General features: G+C 35.8%; 1 protein-coding gene across 3 annotated transcripts in view; it reads right to left on the bottom strand.

Moving 5' to 3' along the window:
* The window catches only part of ANO5 (anoctamin 5), a 198,544-nt gene that overhangs the window by 162,500 nt on the left and 17,536 nt on the right, over positions 1-18,508 (bottom strand). For all 3 annotated transcript variants that reach the window (XM_054242181.2, XM_035266044.3, XM_054242182.2), the window contains exon 2: positions 15,310-15,471. The gene's annotated coding sequence lies outside the window, so the exon portion shown is untranslated. The remainder of the gene's footprint in view (positions 1-15,309; positions 15,472-18,508) is intronic.

The following is an 18,508-nucleotide window of genomic DNA, read 5'->3' as shown; positions in this document are numbered from 1 at the left end:
CCACAATAGAACCAAATGTTGCCTCTTTTATGTATCCAAACCCCAGTGCACCGAGGAACAAATTTGATTCCTGAATGCACTCTACTTGTAGTCCTTCTCTACTGACATTAAATATAACTATTTGGTCACAAATATATCAAGACTGAATAAATATTTAGTGCTAGTGTTTCCTGTGATTTATTCTGAATTCCTTCTGTTCTCTCTTAAATCTCCATACCCAGGAAGAATTGTTGGGCTGATGGGAGGAGGGCTAGAGCAGGAATCAGCAGACATTACCATTTATCTATTTAGTATCACAAACAAATAAATACCAGATGTGGCTCTTGCCCATCTTCTACTCTTTCCCCTGTATTTCATCATAAATATCAATTATGTAACAGGTTTGGCTGGCACTAAACACTGAAATAAGAAAAATTTAGAACATACTAAAACACTTTTTATTACTTAGATACTTAGAAATGTAAAAATGAACATATGTTTTGTAGAAGCACTGTTTTTCCAGTGTATAGTGTGTCTTTTATTATACTGACCCTTTAAAAATGAAATTCCAGAATGCTCCTTTTACTTTTTTAATTTTGAGAATTCGTTTCTGTAGTAGTTTAATGGAGAGCTTCTCCAAGGAAATGGTGGGGTGGTACATGTGTAAGTTGTTCACATCAGAATGGAGTAATTAATGTTAACAAAACAAAAAAAACCTTGACAAATAGAGCCAAGGATGGCTTTGAAGAAAGGGGTCTCATGCTTGTATTTTTGAGAAAAACTATCACAAAAGATTCTGCAAAAACCACAACTGTACACAAAGGCCATTTCAATTTTACACAAAAAATACTTCTGTGAGGAAATCTGCATAGCAACTGCTTGTCCAGACTCAGACTGGCATGATCCTTGTTATTGATCTTTGTAGCCAATGATAATTGTTTTGAAATAATTGTATAATCTTAATTTTTTAATTTAAAAGGATCTTTCTTTACTTCCCTGAATACATACATAGTTTACTATGGCATGCGTATTTCCACTGCAATGCTCTATTCCCTAAATATCTTTTTCTTTTAGAGAGTCTTTCTCTGTTTCTTATTTAGGTTGATGTATATGGTTACAGAAGTAGCCATGGAAAAGATCACCATTGAAAGAAACTAGTGATTCTTAGAACTGGTGTGCAATAGTCACTTGAGCCCTTTGAGCTCTGTTTCCATGATTCACCTTTTCTGCCCTGATGAGTCTTCTCAGAGGCTGAACCACTCTCTTTTTGGTAGTAGCTCTTTTCTTTACTTGGAATCTGGACCTGATAAAGCCATTTTAGTAAAGGACCATATGCCCCTCCTGGGGTGATAAAAGTATTTCTGTCTTTTCTGGCAAGACCTTTCTCATGTAAAGACACGTCTTTCTGGATTGAGTGCTCTTATTTCTACAAAATCTACTTTCCATTCATGAAGCATGTCTTTTCTGGTGAGTCCACTTTTTGGCTGCAGGTTTAGTTAAATATTTTTTTTTCAATCTACCTGCCTGGGTTAAGATTTTTGTGAATACTTGATTTCTTTTAATTTGGTTTGAACATTTTGTTGCTTGTTTCTAAAAATCTTCTGATTGCAGCAAAGGTTAAGAAGAAAAGAGAATAATTTTGTATGAAAAAAAAGCTTGGGTGGGAAGTTTTTGTCCTAAAGTAAATGACTGGTTATTTAAGAAAGAAAAAGTGCAGGAGAGAACAGAAAGTCCAAGAATACCATAAATAATGTGAGTTTGTGAAGGGGGATTTATAAAAATAATTTTGTGTGTGATAAAATTGGTTATAATTAAAAGAAAATTATAATAACTTTAAAGAAGAGCCAATACTAAAAAACATACAAAACTAAAAAGTTTGGTTCCCTATGTAGGAAAAACAAAGTATTGATTTATGCTTAGAATAGTTGCAAGTGGTTTTGATTTTTGATTTCAAAATATGCTTCTTTAACAGCCATTTTCTGTTTTTGTTTTTGAGAGGAAGTCTCTCTCTGTTGTCCAGCCTGGGGTACATGGCATGATCTCAGCTTACTGCAACCTCCACCTCCTGGGTTCAAGGGATTCCCCTGCTTCAGCCTCCAGAGTAGCTGGGATTACAGGCACATGCCACCATGCTCGGCCAATTTTTGTACATTTTAGTACAGATGGGGTTTCACCATATTGGCCAGGCTGGTCTCCAATGCTTGACTGCAGGTGATCCACCCACCCTTGCCTCCCAAAGTGCTAGGATTACAGGCGCAAGCCACCACACCCAGCCAGCAGCCATCTTCTAAACTACAGTTTCTAATTCTGCCACATTTCTTGCTGAGACATATTTAATTTTTTCTACTTTCAGATTTGAAATGCGGTTTTTTAAAATTTAGAATGGTAATTTTATTTCTCCATGTAAAATTATTTTTTTTGAAACTTTGCATATTATATGTCAGAATTCAACCTTTCCTGTACTGCTGCATGAGATTTGGAGGTCATGCATGCATCATCTTTGCCTTAGGCTTTCCTTTCTTCCCTTATAAAGATATATCCTTTTGCTAGGCTAGGCTGACCACTCTTTCTTTTAACATTTTTGTCATCCCCTTTAATTTTTTTCTCTTGTTTTAACTCTGATTTTGTTGCCTGACACTGAAATATTTTTCTCAAATACAGAAAAACCAAGTTTTTCTCAGTATAACTGGATTCTGCCCTCTTGGCTTTTCCTGTTGTGCCTGAATTGTTCCAATATAGCCAGGAAACTTCCCATATTGTTAGTAAAAACCATGTATTTCCCTGCTTAACATACCAGTTTTCTTGTTCACATTCCTCTGTAATATAGTGTATTCATAATCCTGAACACATTCCTTCTGTGTCTGATTAAATTTAATTACTCTTCCATCAGGATTGATTTCCAGGTTATCTGAATCAGCTTCCTATAAGGAGAAACAATTATGCTGCAGAACATTTTTCTTTACCTTTTTGGCAACTAATCTAAAAAACAAAGGATTTTATATTCTGTAAAGATAATTTCCTGTGTTGTCTTTTTTTTTTTTTTTCCTCCTTAGAGACAGGGTCTCAATCTGGTTCCCAGCTGGAGTGCAGTGGTGCAACCATAGTTCACTGCAGCCTCAAAATCTTCAACTCAAGAGATTCTCCCACCTCAACATCCTGAGTAGCTGGGACTACAGACATTGTGCCACCATACTTAGCTAATTTTTAACAAAAACTTTTTTAGGGACACGGTCTTACTATGTTGCCCAGGCTGGTCTCAAACTCTTGGCCTTAAGCAATCCTCTTGTCTTGGTCTCCCAGAGTGCTGTGATTATAGGCATGAGCCACTCACTGCATCTGGACCTGTGTTGTCTTTATTAGGGTTGTTTCATTACTTATGAAAACTGAGTTTTTAAAGAGGTTAAGGATTTTATATTTATTTGATTTTCTGTATTGCTTTTGAAGATCTCTGATTATCATTCTGGTTAAATGAATAACTATTATGTTACAGGGACCTTTAATTCTGTTTTCATCAAGTGTTTTGAACTTTTTGACATCTTTGGCAGGCTTCCCCAAGATAAAAATTATAAGTTAAAGCTTTTCTGACACCTAAAATTAACTCTGAAATTTTCCAGCTGGGCCTCCAAGAATATATCTCTCATCTTATAGATATTTTAGATGGAAAGGATTATTTGGCAAATCGTATAAGAAGCACTGTCAAATGATGTGATACTAGATCTTCTTTCAGTTATATTTATTGGTATATTCTTAGTATAACTATTTAAAAACTATATAAATTTCTAAAAATTTGATGTTATGCCATAGCTTTGGTTTTCTGAAATACTTTCTAAAGTTTTATTTGGATGGATATGTTATGAATCTAAGTATTCTAAAGCATATATAAAATTTATAAAAGTGTGGTGGTACTAATTTGATGCTGTCAGTCATGATTCTGGTTGATATCTTAAAATGGTGCACATAATAAAAATAATTACATTTCCTTGTCAACTTTGAATTTTCTTAGTTGAAATTGTACTTCAAGTTCTGGGGTACATGTGATCGTGCAGGATTGTTACATAGGTATATACATGTCATGGTGGTTTGCTGCACCCATTCCCCCCACTATCTGTTAGGTATTTCTCCTAATGTTATCCCTCCCCCATCCCCCTACCACCTGCTATCCCTCCCTAGCTCCCCCACCCCCAACAGGCCCTAGTATGTGATGTTCCCCTTCCTGTGTCCATGTGTTCTCATTGTTTCATCAGACTTTTAACCATAGCTATTTTGTTTTTATCATACACAGTTATTGTTTTAAATTCTTCTCTAATAATGTATGTAATCAGCTACAGCACAAAGTTGCTTTATAAGAAAAAGAGAAGTACTCTGGAACACAGACTTTTGACAACTTTAAGATCAATAGACTAAATAAAAGTTTCCAGAGCTCCAAAACTGAAATGTGTGAGTTTATAAAAGTGCTCATCAAGATCAAGCAAAACAAAAATTTACTATGTAATTGATAAAGCTAATTAAATTAAATAACTGATAAAGCTAATGTTTTTATAATTTTTATGTAAACCAATGATTGGTTATTCACTTAGATGTTTTCCAGGTTTTAGAAAGTTCTCTCTTAAGTTTTACAACACTTAAGCTTTACAACTTACAACACTTTGGTAAAGTATATTTTTGTGAAAAAATGTGGAAGTATTTGCTTTTTCTCTGTATTAGAGTTCTCTTGAGGGAAAGGATTAAGAGAATGGATGTATATATGAGAGGGAGATTATTTATTTATTTATTTATTCATTCATTTATTTTTGAGACACAAGTCTTGCTCTGTAACCCAGGCTGGAGTGTAGTGATGTGATCTTGGTTCACTGCAATTTCTGCTCCTGGGTTCAAGTGAGTCTCCTGGCTCAGCCTCCCAAGTAGCTGGGACTATAGGCTCATGCCACCACAGCTGGCTAATTTTTGTAGGTTTAGTAGAGATGGTGTTTCTCCATATTGGACAGGCTGGTCTCAAACTCCTGACCTCATGATCCACTTGCCTTGGCTTCCCAAAGTGCTGGAATTACAGAGTTGAGCCATCGTGCCCAGCCAAGAGTGATTTTTAAGGAGTACTGACTCACATGATCACAAGGTGAAGTCCCACAGTAGACTGTTGGCAAGCTGAGGAGCAAGGGAGCCAGTCTGAGACCCCAAACCTCAATTCTCCCTGCTTGATTCTTCCAAAAATTGAAAACTATTCATAATATGTATAGTGATAATTAGGTTATTTGCATAACAAATCTGTTCTGTCTTTATAGCAGGATAAAATTGAAAACAGTGGTTACATTACCAAGTCTTTGACTGAAGTATTATATTTGAGAATAAAACAACTGGCTCAAACAGTTCCTAGAATCACAGTGAATCAGTAGAAATTGTCACTTCCTGGCAGGCCTGGAAAACTAAAGAATGTAAGTAAGATCTAAAATCCACCTTTGTTAGGCTTCTTTCCCTCAAGAGGTATTAAAATCTGACACTCCTATGTGATGAAGGTAGAGTGGAAATATTATTTTGAAGCAAACAAATGAACTATTACATGCTTGTTATTAGATTGTAGCTTTATTCACAGCTTTCAAGTTCTTCTCATTTACCTGTAAGCTGGACTAGATCCTGACTTCTCATGATTTCATCCAATATTTTGCTACAACTCTCCAGCTAGTAACAAAAAACTGCTCTGATCCTAAAGCTCTATAAGTTAAAACTAGATAAATTTTAAATAACATTCCTTGTGCCTGATGTATGACCACCACAAGACCATCAAACTGCATATCATGACTAGAGACATTCAAACTACAAACCAGGAGAGGTTGATGTTTTCATGCTATAGACAGCTGTCCCTAAGATATAGGAACAAATCCTCATATCATAATGAGACTATTACCTACCTTAATGCTACTCTAACCTCCATTTTTCACATGGTAACTTAATGGCATATAGTTCCACAATCAGTAGCTTGCGCTGGTAACTAAACAGAACCTAAAGATATTTTAGTATCCACTGGTTAAATAAGAAAATGTCTTTGCTCTTGCTAATATTACATGCTATACTTAGATACATTCCTCTGAAAAACTGAGAATCATATACACTAAATAAGAGGACAGACCATATGCTTACTCTAGGTCTTATCTAATTCCCTGTGGTCATTTGATTTATTCAATTGGTTATTTTAAGTTTATGGCTCAAAGTCATTATGCAAACTTGAATTATCATATTACTATTTATTTTTCTTCCTAAATTTTATATCTGTTACTTATTAAATTTTTATGGAAATACTAACTTGTTGGGGTTTGACCTGCAGACCCTGACCCAGTGACAGATGAACAAATTCACTCAAACACAAATCTCCAGTGAAAGAGTGGGCTGGGGGTCTGTGGCCACTCACAGATACTCCTGAGAGAGATAGCAGCCATGGCCTGACCAGTTGGCTCTCCAGGCATTTATTCAGTATAGATTTAATAATAGAGGCTCTGAGTCAACACACTTATGGATAATGATTAAAGGCCAGGTTCTGAGGCCTAAAAACAAACACCATTTGCAGGTGATAAATCTGGTCGCCCTCCTCTCAAGCGAGTCATCTGACTTGTGAAAGATTAAAGGTTAGTTTTAGGACCACATTAGTAAACAAGTTACTCAGATAAAGCCTCCCACATTCCCTAGTTATTTGCTTTTCTTTTTCAACTAAAGATAAAGGGGATTAGGCTGCCTACAGTCAAAACATCTATGGAAACTATGCAAACTTCTCAGCCTTTCAAGAAGCTTTATAACTATATTCTATAATTTTACAATCTTTCCAACCATCCTGACTGAAACCCCTCACTAACTTCTAACAAAGTAATGTTGGCCCAGCACTTTAAGACAACAAAAGACTAAAGAGCAGACAAAATTGAACATAGTGGTGAACTCCATGTAGACATAGCTTGAGAGCCACTCCTTTCAAACCTCCTTTGTTACTCAAATGTGGCTAAAGGGTTGACACTGGATCCTAGTCTCCAATCAATCCCTTTCAATAGGAGATGAGACCAGCCCCTGGGACATGCCCATCCTGGCACAAAGGGACATCAAAAACTGGCCTATGGTAGATGATTCCTTGTTAAGGTGAAGAGGAAATATCCTAGGCACAAACTGATGAAATGCAGGAGGTGTGGAGGCCACAGCAGATGTGGAGTAAGTGCTGACTGCCTGCAACACCCTTCACTGTTTAACACAAAATCTTAAGCTTAGTGATTCATAAATATAAATGCAAATGTTGAATAAATGGTTTTAAAAGTTTTTTTGGTTATTATACCCTAAAACTTATTTTAAACATTTTGATAGTGAGTATGGTTCTTTGTCTACCCACTCACTCCAGTGCTTAAGAAATATAATCTTTTCTTTCTATAATTCAATATAATTTGTTTCAAGGCCTCATTCTCTTAAAGACAGTGACAAAAAAAAAACCAATTAAAACAAATTTAGTTTAAAGCACTCATTTGGCTTTATTCGCAATTCTAGAATTGGGCAAAACTTCATTCTAAAATATAGAATGTTCAGAGAAGTTGAACAGAAGGGATGGCTTTGTAGACAGTGAAGGGCTGAAGAAGGCAGAAGCAGAAAATGAAAAGCTTATTAGTAATTTCCAAGCTATTTTTCTTTAAAATCTGGTCTGTTGGGGCCTAGTGTTTAGTCCAAAACAATAGCCTCCTATAATTTTTACTTAACAAGAGGAACACTCATTTCAATCTATTTAAAGTTCTGCCCCTTTTCCCCAGGATGGTGGCTAAATTCCTTAACCCATGTTGCAGGGCACAGTGATATCTGGTTCCTGATTGTCATCTGACTATGCAGGCATCAGTTATCTGTGCCAGTCCTGGGTCATCAATTCCTGCAGTTTGCTGCTGTGCTATCTCCTTTGCTCCAGGTCTGGCTCTCTCTGCTGCCTCAAAACTTCTGCTGGGAGTATGGAAAACCACTCCCTGCCTACTCTGAAGCTATGAAAAACTGGAGGCTGGGTGAGTCAAGGAGTTTTCTCAAGCATGTTTTGAGTGGTCACTTCTACTCTGTTTCTGAGGGACTCTTCTCAGGAATCTAACCACTTCCCAGCTCTTTTCAGTTCTCTCTGATGTTCTTCTGCCTAGTCATTTACAGCTCAGAAGCTACAAACTGAATTAAGCATTCTTCTGGGTCACCTCATTGCTGCTGTAGTAAAGACAAGATGCACAGTTGCTCTAATTAGGAGAAGTTGTTAGGTAAGGAAAAATATCTTGAAAAAACATTGATTAGTAATTCAAAATATTACTCTGCCTCACTTGTACAGGAAGGCAATTTTTGCATGGCCATCACTTATATAAGTATGCAGTTAATGAAATAGCCTTTTATAAAACTTAATCAAAGCTGGTCATAGGTGTTGAAATGGAAAGATAATCATTCCTTAAGGAATGAGAGGGTCAGTACTTTATCCTGTGTCTATGATGTGTCTCTTGAGAGTTTGGCCTCAATGTTCTTTTAAAGACAATTAAACTTTTGCAAGTGACTTAGGCACAATTTAAATATGGCCAATGTCTCATGTTCTCAGATAGTTTTGTTTACATAACGTGCTCTATCTAAAAGAAGCACCAAAAGCAAATTAACTTGTATTTGTTTTACACTAGTATAAAATGGCCCTAGAGATTATGATCATGAAATATTTTACTATATACTGAACTAGGTACTGTTTTAACTCCAAACCACAGTAGTCAAATTTAAACTCCTGAAACTAAAAGGAGAACATATTGGCTTACATATCTGGAAGTTTAGGTTCAGCTTGATTCTACATAGCAAGATTCAGTGACACAAATTATAATATTAAAGTTTTATTTGTGGCCTGTTTCTTTTGTCTTTATCTTTTAGCATTTCTACCTTCTGCATGTGGGTCCCATTCTCAATAAGACTTTCTATAACAGGAGAAAACACCCAAGGTTATATGCCTGTAGTTTGTGATTCAGAAAAAGGACTCTTTTTTTGTTCTTTTTTACTCTCCAAATATCAAATATCAGGAAAGGCCTGGACTTCTTTGGGCCCTGTATACATTCTTGGCTCAATCACTGCAACAAGGAGTTAGAATACACTGATTGGCTTTCCTAAATCACATGATCACAAGCTATGATGGAAAGAGGGGTCACTCTAACTGACAGCTCCATCAGGACAATAGGAACATAGTCATGATTCCTAATAGGAAAAGTAGTGTGCTGCTATCCGAAGGATGAAGAAAGGCTATAAAAATAAAACAAATCTGCAATATAAATGGGGGAGTGGAGGGTAGACTGAAGCACTCTGTGTATGTTTCTTTCCAAATCTGGATTTGGGGCTGTGGCCACATTTATGATGCTCTAAGCACTAAGACTGGGTTCCTATAATGCCCAAAGCATCTTGTGGGAAAAGACAATGACTGTGTCTATATCTTCTAAGTAGCTTTTTAACTAATAATAATAACTACTACTTTTTAACTACTAAGTAGATTTTTAACTATTACCAAAATTCACCTTATTTTTAAAGAAATTATGCATTTTTGCATTAAAATGTATTTTATTTTCTTCCCTCCCATCTCTTCCACCTTCTTATGTCACCACAAACAAAGGAACTTTTGTGACTAAATTTACACAGTTGTTTCAACAGCCTACTTAGCCAGATAAAGTGGTGACAAATATCACCTTGGGTGGAATTCGATTCTTTGTGTAAAAAATTATTTCTTAGTTTCTTTAGAAGTAATGCCATTCTAGGTTAAAAACAAATGAACAACAACCCCCCTAACCTCCCCCAAACAAACACAAACAAACAAACAAAAAAACCAGTTCAGTTCTGGAGCTGAACTGCAGAACCCTTCATAATACATCACATTTGAGTCTCAGAATCAGGTTCTCTTCCTCACTTTGTTTCTCTGGCATGACAGACACTTCTGCCAAGGTCAGAATTATTGGTGATATGGAGAATGAGGCTAAGTCACATTTATTGTAGCTGTGGATAAAGCATCTTCAAATCAGGCAGAAAATGTCAATATCATTGACCTCAAGGGAGATATGTGGTTTTTGCACAGTGTAGGATTTGGGGGGCTCCCCAGCAAACAGCACAACAGCAACAGAGAAGGTTTTTCTCATGACCAGAATGTAAAGTGTTGTCACAGATCCAGATTTAGAAAGGAATGTAACAGTTCTGAGCCTGTGCAGGAAAAAAGAACTAGACATGAGGCCAAAACTCTGAAATTGTAGCCCTTTTCTTTCCCTGCATCCCTGAGTGTTCTTTCCTACCCACTGCACTTCTTTCTGCATCACTTCTTATTTATCTTATTTTATTTCATATAAAAATGATGATAGTGGTTCTCATAGAGTCTGGAATATACATTGTTGCTCTTTTTATTTATGGCGGTAAGATTCCCATTAATACCATCAACATCTAACATTCCTTATGTGATATGTGTACATTTCCAAAGACTTTCACTTCAGTTATGTCACTTGATCTTTACAACATCCCAGCCAGGAGCCAGGAGAGTATTTGTATTCGAACTTTTAGAAGAAACTGAGATCTATAGAAGTGAGGTGGCTTCTTCGTAAGTCCTTGAGTAACATGAAACAATCCAGGACTTAAAACTCCTGCCTCTGTATTCTTGACACAGCTTGTCCTTTCTTTCCCTAAAGTTCATAATTACTCTTTCTCCAACTTCTTTTGCTAGTAAATCCTTTTTTTAAAAAAATTGTATAGTACAGATTTTCTTTTCTTCTGTGGCTTTTGTTTTTCTTTGTAGAAAAGGATATAATATTTAATGAACATTTAATATATGATGAAATTGGTACAAAGTACATTATTTCCATTATCTCATTTATTCTGGCTGCAGCCTTATATTTCAGGAATTATTCTTATTCCCATCTCGCAGATGAGGTAATTGAACCCTTAAGAGTTTACGAGTATATGCTTAAAGACATATACTGAGAGTCTGAGCTTTTAAACACTTTGAGATACAGTCTTCATGATCTAAAATGGTTTTTTAAAGAGAAAAAATGAATGTGGCAGAAATGCCCCAGAAGAGAATTAGTTTCTTCCCCATGCCAGTTTTTTTCTGTATTTTCAAATTGAACAGTAACAAGATATATATGTCTGGTTTAAAAAACTAGATAACTGAGCCAAATTTACCAAGTAACAATTTTCTAACTTTGGACAATAAGTAGTAGAGGACCTTGGCCCCCATAGAAGAAAAGCAAACAGGATTAAATTTTAAATTGCACCCTTATTCTGCCTAGATGTAGTTTTCAAGTCATAGATACAGAAACAAGAGAACCCAAAGAGAACCTGGTATTCTCAATAAACTGAGAAGATTGAGATAATATTTGGGGAGACTAAAATGGTCAGTATTTATTTGCAAGTTTTAAGTCAAGAGAAGATACAGTTACCTATAAAGATGAAGAACTCCAAAGATCTACAAAGAAATTCCCTTCTGTATTTGGTAGTAATTTTCACCTGCACATTTAGCACCATGTAAGGCTGGAGAAGAAACCTCTGGGAATAAGTAGGCTGAGTAATTTCAAGAAGTCATGGCTAGGAATATTTTGTGTAGCCATCAATCAGAGTAGGAAGATCCCATGAATAAGGGCATCAATTAGAGTACTCAGAAGTATATTGCCTTTATAGCAGGAATAAATAAATTTCATATACTACTCTGGACCTCCCCAATGAAACTTAAAAACAAACCTCAAAAACAAAATTCCAACTAATTCCAAGCAACTTAGCAATGTGCCAGAACAAACTTCAACACTATTCAAAAACATACAAGAAAATCCAGCACATATAACATTCACAATGTCTCGCATCCAATCAAAATTACCAGACTTTGGATGGATACAGTGGCTCATACATGTAATCCCAGTACTTTGAGATGCTGAAGCAGGAAGATTACTTTAGACCAAGAGTTCAAGACCAGCTTAGGCAACAAAGCAAAACCATGTTTCTACAGAAAATTTAAAATTTAGCCAGGTGTGGTATTGCATGCTTATAGTCCTAGCTATTCAGGAGGGTAAGGTGGCAGGATCATTTGAGCTCAGAAGTTTGAGGCTGCAGTGAGCTGTAATTGCACTCTAGCCTGGGTAAGACAGAGTAAGACCTTGTCTCAAAAAATAAAAGATAAATTATCAGGCCTACAAAAAAACACGCAATAGAACCCACAATGGGGAGAAAAACTAATCAATAGAAATAGACCCAGAAATGACAGGGAGAATAAAATTAGCAAGCCAGGACATTAAAACAGCTATGACAAATGTTTCCAATATTTAAGAAGGTAGAAGAAAATATGACTATGATGTCATGAATGAAGATTATTAAAAAGACTTAAATTGAACTTCTAGGGATTAAAATTATAATAACTGAAATAAAAAATATATTTGCTGGAAGGAATTGCAGGTTATACATTGTGAAGAAAAGATCAGAGAATCTGGGGACACAGAAGTAGAAACATGGAAAGAAAAAAACCGTGAAAAATAAATATCACTGACTTGTGAGCTAGTATAAAATTATTTAACATACATATAATTTGAATATATTTTAAAATATGTGAAAAGAGAAGAAAATTTGAATATTTTATTTTAGCTGAGAAATTTTCAAGTGTGATGATGAATATAAACCTCATATCGATGAGGACCAGTGATTCCTAAGTTGACTATGTAAATAAAACTACACCAAGTCACCCGTAATCAACTTTCTAAAAACCAATGATAAGAAGAAAATCTTAAAAGCAGGTAGAGAAAAATAACACATTTATACAAAGGAACAAATATAGGAGTCACAAGCAGAAGACATTGTAGGGCAACATTTTTAGTGTGCTGAAAGAAAAAAACTGTCAACTTAGAATTCTGTACCCTGTAAAATAATCATTTTTAAAAAGCAGTGAAATAAAGCTCTTATCAGACAAACAGAAGCTGAGAAAATTTCTTCCAGCATACCTGCACTTATAAAAGTTTGAAAGAAGTTCTTTGGGCAAAGGAAAACAATGCTAGATGCATATTTGGATCAACAGAAAGAAAATGCACAGGAAATGGTCAATAGGTGGAAAAGAATAAAACAATTTTTCTTATTTTGGTCTCCTTAAAAATTGTTGGCTATTTGAAACAAAACTTATATGAGGTTTATAACTGAAAATAAGAAATGCATAATAATACCACTAAGGAGGAGAGGAAGAAAATAGAGGTATATTATTGTAAGGTTCTTATTCTCTACCCAGTGTGCTATAATATTATTTGAAGATAGAAATAATAAGCCTAAGACGTGTATTGTACACTTTTCAATTATTCAGAGAAATGACTGAAAAGACAGAGGCATGATAAAAGCCAATAAATGAGATAAAATGAAATCATTAAAAATACTGGTCATTTAAAAAGACATGAAAAGAGTGAAAAGATTATTCTAATAATCTAGGAGAGAGATGATCATCTATTGGATTTTGGTGATTGTATCAGATATTGTGAGATGCATTAGAATTTGAGATATATTCCAAAGTAGAGCCAATGGAAGTTGTTAATGGAGTTGATGTAGTGTGTGAGTGAGTCAAGACTGTCTTTCAATCCTTTTGGACAAAGCCATGGGTAAAAAGAGTTACCATTTACTAATATGAGGAAAAGTGGAAGGACAGGTTTATACAGTAAAATTGTGAACTGAAATTTGAAAATTTTAGCTTGAGATGTCTATTTAAGTAGAAACCTGAAATAGGCAGCTAGACACTCAAATCTTTCATTTGGGGAGAGGATGGTGCTAGGGATGTACATTTGGAAGTCATTCATTTATAGATATTAAGCTGAAATGTTTTGTTTGTCAGAAGCTTGTATTTTCCCTTTATATATTAAAGCCACTGCACAGTTTTAAGCTGGGAAATGATATAGTCATATTTGGATTTTGAAAAAAAAAACTGCTATGGTAGACTTCAGAATGATATTTTTGGGACAGAAAATGTAGAAATGCCACTTAGGAAACTTATGCCAGTAGATAAATGGGTTGAAGGAGTACAAAAAGGCAGTGGCAATATAGTTAATGAGGATGGGGTAAAGTTGATATATAATCTGAAGGTACAATTGGTCATGTTTGGTGATATATTAGATTTGTGTGATGTTAAGGGGAGGAAAAGCTAGGATTTCTGACTTAAGCAACTGGGTGGCTGGTCTCTGAGTTGGGAGATACACAAGGCAATCATATAATTTATATTCAAGTTGGGACACTTTTAAGACAAAAAGAGCAACCAACCTAGGACATATGAATGGTTTAGGGATATTGAAGAAGAAACAGCATCAGTTTTTCTGGTGGGTTGGGAGTGAACATAATATCTTCAGTTATCAATACACAAAGTTTGAAGGACTTTGTGAGACCTTCAAGTATGTATGGCTAGTATATCACTGGATAAACAGTTCTGGACTCAGAAGAGTGGTTTGGTCTTCAGTTATTGCAGAGAAAGCAGTTGAAGCCATAGAGGTAGATATATTAGACAGTAAAACATTTATATAAGGAGTCAAGCAATGGACTGAGAATTACTTCTTAAATGATCTTGCTTTTTTTCATTTGTTTTGGTTTTCTGGGAATAGGATTATGTGGTGGATGGTTTGTGCATGTAGATAATAGGAGCCAAATGAGGAAAATTTAATACAATATTTTACAAGAGGCTGGGGGCAATATAACTGAACTAGCTTGGGGCAATATAACTGAACTAGCTTGGGACAAAGAACATTTTTTTATGGAGTTTGAACATGATTTAGCTGAAGCTTGCCTGAGATAGAGTAACCTTTCCATGTGATAATGAGAGGTAATACTTATGTAGTGTTTACTATGTGATAGGCACTGTTCTAGGTGCTTTATGTACATTAACTGATTTGATTATTACAACTGCCTTATAGTTATTGTGTTTTTCTAGGTGCTTTATGTACATTAACTGATTTGATTATTACAACTGCCTTATAGTTATTGTGTTTTTTATCCCTATATTCTAGATGAGAAAAATGAGTCAGTCAGTTTATTAATTTGACTGTAGTTACAAAGCTAGTAAGTGAGGTGCTGGAATTGAAATTAGATGATCTGACTTCTGAGTTCAAGCCCTTAACATGACTGCCTACTGTAATACTGCAGGTTCTTTAATGTATTGATCCAGAGTCCAGTTTTCTCTCATTTGTTTTTCTTTTCTTTCTAACTCTGGTTTTGTACAGCCCAGTCTGTCTTGTCAGTAGAGGAATGATTTATTCCCTCACCATTTTGTGTCTCACCTGCTTTTCCTGTTCACTCAGAATGAAAGCAGGGGAAAAGAACACAAGTATGCAATGATTCATCTTTATTCCTTACCTCTCAGCTCTGACAACCAGACTGCATTTGCTGACTTAGCTCCAGGAGAAGCAATTCTTATCCTTAGTGCAGTTTTCACTCCTGGCTCAGTTGGCAGCTTCCTGGAGCCAGCTGAACTTCTGCTGCCCAATGCTTATCCATGGCAGTCACAGATCTTGGTTTCTATGAAGAGAATGTTCAAGGCTTAAGTCATAATTAGGAAGGAAATTGTCCCTGAGGTTTCTAAGCAACAGATAAAAGCCAATTAAATGTATTTGCTGCACGTCCTCTTGTCCAGCTACATGCATGGTGGTTGTTACAGAGGCTCTTGGCTACTTCTCTGCATGTCCATCTGCTAAAATGGCAAAATGCCCTCTTGGTCTATATTTGAATTTTTGTCCATAGCCATGGTTGCCAGGCCACAACAGACGCCCACAGATCAACAACAGTGTGCCTCTTCTGGCAGCCACAGGCCTTGTAATACATGATGCACACCTGTTGAATGTCATCTGCCAAACAACATGACTGTTTGGGAATGGGATCGGTGGAAAGCGGCTTCCATGATGACAGGCTATGCCACATGTTAAACTTGGTATCAAAATCCCCAAAACATTTTATAAAAGAACAGGTCTGTGCTAGAAGATATGAGGAAAGTTTAGGATTGCAAAGAGTGCCAAGGGATTTTGAAACTTCAGACAAGCAAGATCATGGAATAGTGGGTATCTCTGTGAAGCATTCCCAACATGAGCAACTTGCTGGAAGCAAAATATAATAAGGTTGAGAGAAGTATGTGTAATGAACTCACCGGCTTTTATACTAGAAAAGGAAAGTAGAGGATCCAAAATTTCAGCTTTGTGTCTCAAACCTGTAAGAAATATTCTCCTGCAGGCTTAGATCTGGGCTTTTGAAGCTCAGACAAGTGTACTCATGTACATTGCTTGTAAGCTTCCTTTTTATATGATAAGCTATAGAGGGGATTTAAATGAGGTGCAGAGAATATAGCATCTTGGGATACTTTTATTCTCATAGACCAAGAATAGGATAAGGAAGAAAAAAAGGGATGAGAGTTTAAAATTAAAAATTTGATAATTCAGTAATAATTTTGATAACAACAAGACAAATATTTATCAAGAACACTTTAGTTAGACACATTTAAAGGGTGTAATTTGGGGAGATATTGTAGCATTGCATTGATTTGGGAAATTTAATATTTTGTCTTTCCTAAAAAGAAGAGAAAAATATATCAACAGTTTTTTTAATCAAGATTTTTGAGCATCAACCACATGCTGGATATTATACATACACATCCACATTTACTCCTCACACCAACTCTATGAGATATCTTTACCTCCATTAATAATACATTATTATTAATACATGACGGCTGTTATTAATTCTAAAGACCTAAAGACATTTTGTGATGTGATTTAACATTTTTGACCCTTAGGAACTTATAATCTAAGCCTAGAAATCAAGAGACTTATTTGGTAAATGTGGAGTGTCAGATTTAGAGCATATTTACTTTACAGTTCTGTTCTAGAAAAGCTAATCATTTTGTAGGCTTCTGAGTAAAGAGTTTTAAATTTTATATAATTAAATACAGGTTGAACTGTAGACTTAATATTGGCAGGTATTGCTTCTACCTTGCTTTCTGCTATAGCCCTAGTGCCTAGCACAGAAACCACACATGATTTGCTAAATGAATAAATAAACAAATGGTGGTGATCAGAGTGATACTGACAATCCATCTACACACCTATTTATTTATTTACAGATGGAGTCGTACCCAGGCTGGAGTGCGGTGGAGCAATCTGGGCTCTCTGCAATATCCACCTTCCAGTTTCAAATGATTCTCTTGCCTCAGCTGGCCTAGTAGCTGGGATTACAGGCAGGCACCATCATGCCTGGCTAATTTTTCTATTTTTTTAGTAGAGAGATGGGGTTTCATCATGTTGGCCAGGCTAGTCTCGAACTCCTGACCTTGTGATCCACCCTCCTTAGCTTCCCAAAGTGCTGGGATTACAGGTGTGAGTCACCAAGGCTGGCCTATTCACCAATGTATTTGTTATAAATTCTACACACACGCACACACACACACACACACATGCACACATACACGCTTTACCCCTGGAAAAGATGCAAGGATAAAGAGACTCATTAGGAAGCTGAGATAGAAACAGTCCAGATCAGAGAACAATATAATCTGTGGCAGTAGAGATGGAGAACAAAAACTCATGGGATTACATCTTCTGAAGACTTGAAAATATTTGTTTGCCCAGGAAGTGTGTGCTGTAAGTACAGATGTGAGAGAGAAGGGACGGTATAGGATGATTCCAAGGCATACAGTAGATTTTCAGGGAGACAGGATAAAGCCTTGACAATATAATGAAATATCTTGAATGTTTTGAAAACTGAATACTAAGGTCATAACTACATCTCAGGTCTAGAAGGCTCAGACAACCATCAAGAGTACGGATGACTGCCAGTGCCACTTGACCTTCTTATTGTCTCTGATAAAGATGGTGGCTTCCTAAATCGACTAACAGATTATGACTAGGGGATTTTCAGGTTTTTAAAAGCTAAGATTGATGCAAAACCAAATTAAATGATAAATGCCAGAAGAAATCTTGTTTCTGCAGACTGGTGACATTTATTTCCTGCACTCTTTGGTATTGCATTAAAGTTCTTATTAATTTTTGTTTTCATTACTGACTTTTAAATGGTAACATTCCAGATGACATTTTACAATAAGAAAGTTTTTTTGCCATCTGCAAGTATAACTAATTACCCAGCATATTTCATGTTATCTAAATAGTACCTTCCTAGTTATATATATTTTCTCAGTATTTAATAAAGCTGTTTGAATGTAATAGCTTTATTTCTTAACAAAACTTTTAATTGAGCTGAGATAGATGTGTTCTTTCAGGTATTTTATTTTATTTATTCATGTTGCTTTGTAACCTCCACATTAATAGTCACCAAGAGCCTACAGACTTGACTCCTTTGCTACAAGCATTAGGGTGTAAAAATAGAAAAAAAAATTGCAAGTTACTCTTTCTCATTAGAAAGAAAACTGTTCCCCTGTGATTAAACTGGCTGGAGATAACAGAATCTAAGATCTTCCTTATCTTTGTGCCTGGACTAATCTAAGTGTCCCACTACTGTGTTAAGTTCATTCTGTGTTCTGTGTCTTTTTCATGGCACTCTCTATATCTGACTT

Source organism: Callithrix jacchus, chromosome 10, assembly GCF_049354715.1.
Source record: "Callithrix jacchus isolate 240 chromosome 10, calJac240_pri, whole genome shotgun sequence".
Classification (NCBI taxonomy): Eukaryota; Metazoa; Chordata; class Mammalia; order Primates; family Cebidae; genus Callithrix; species Callithrix jacchus.
The sequence above is the reverse complement of the archived record's forward strand: the minus strand, read 5'-3'. Positions and strand labels throughout refer to the sequence as shown.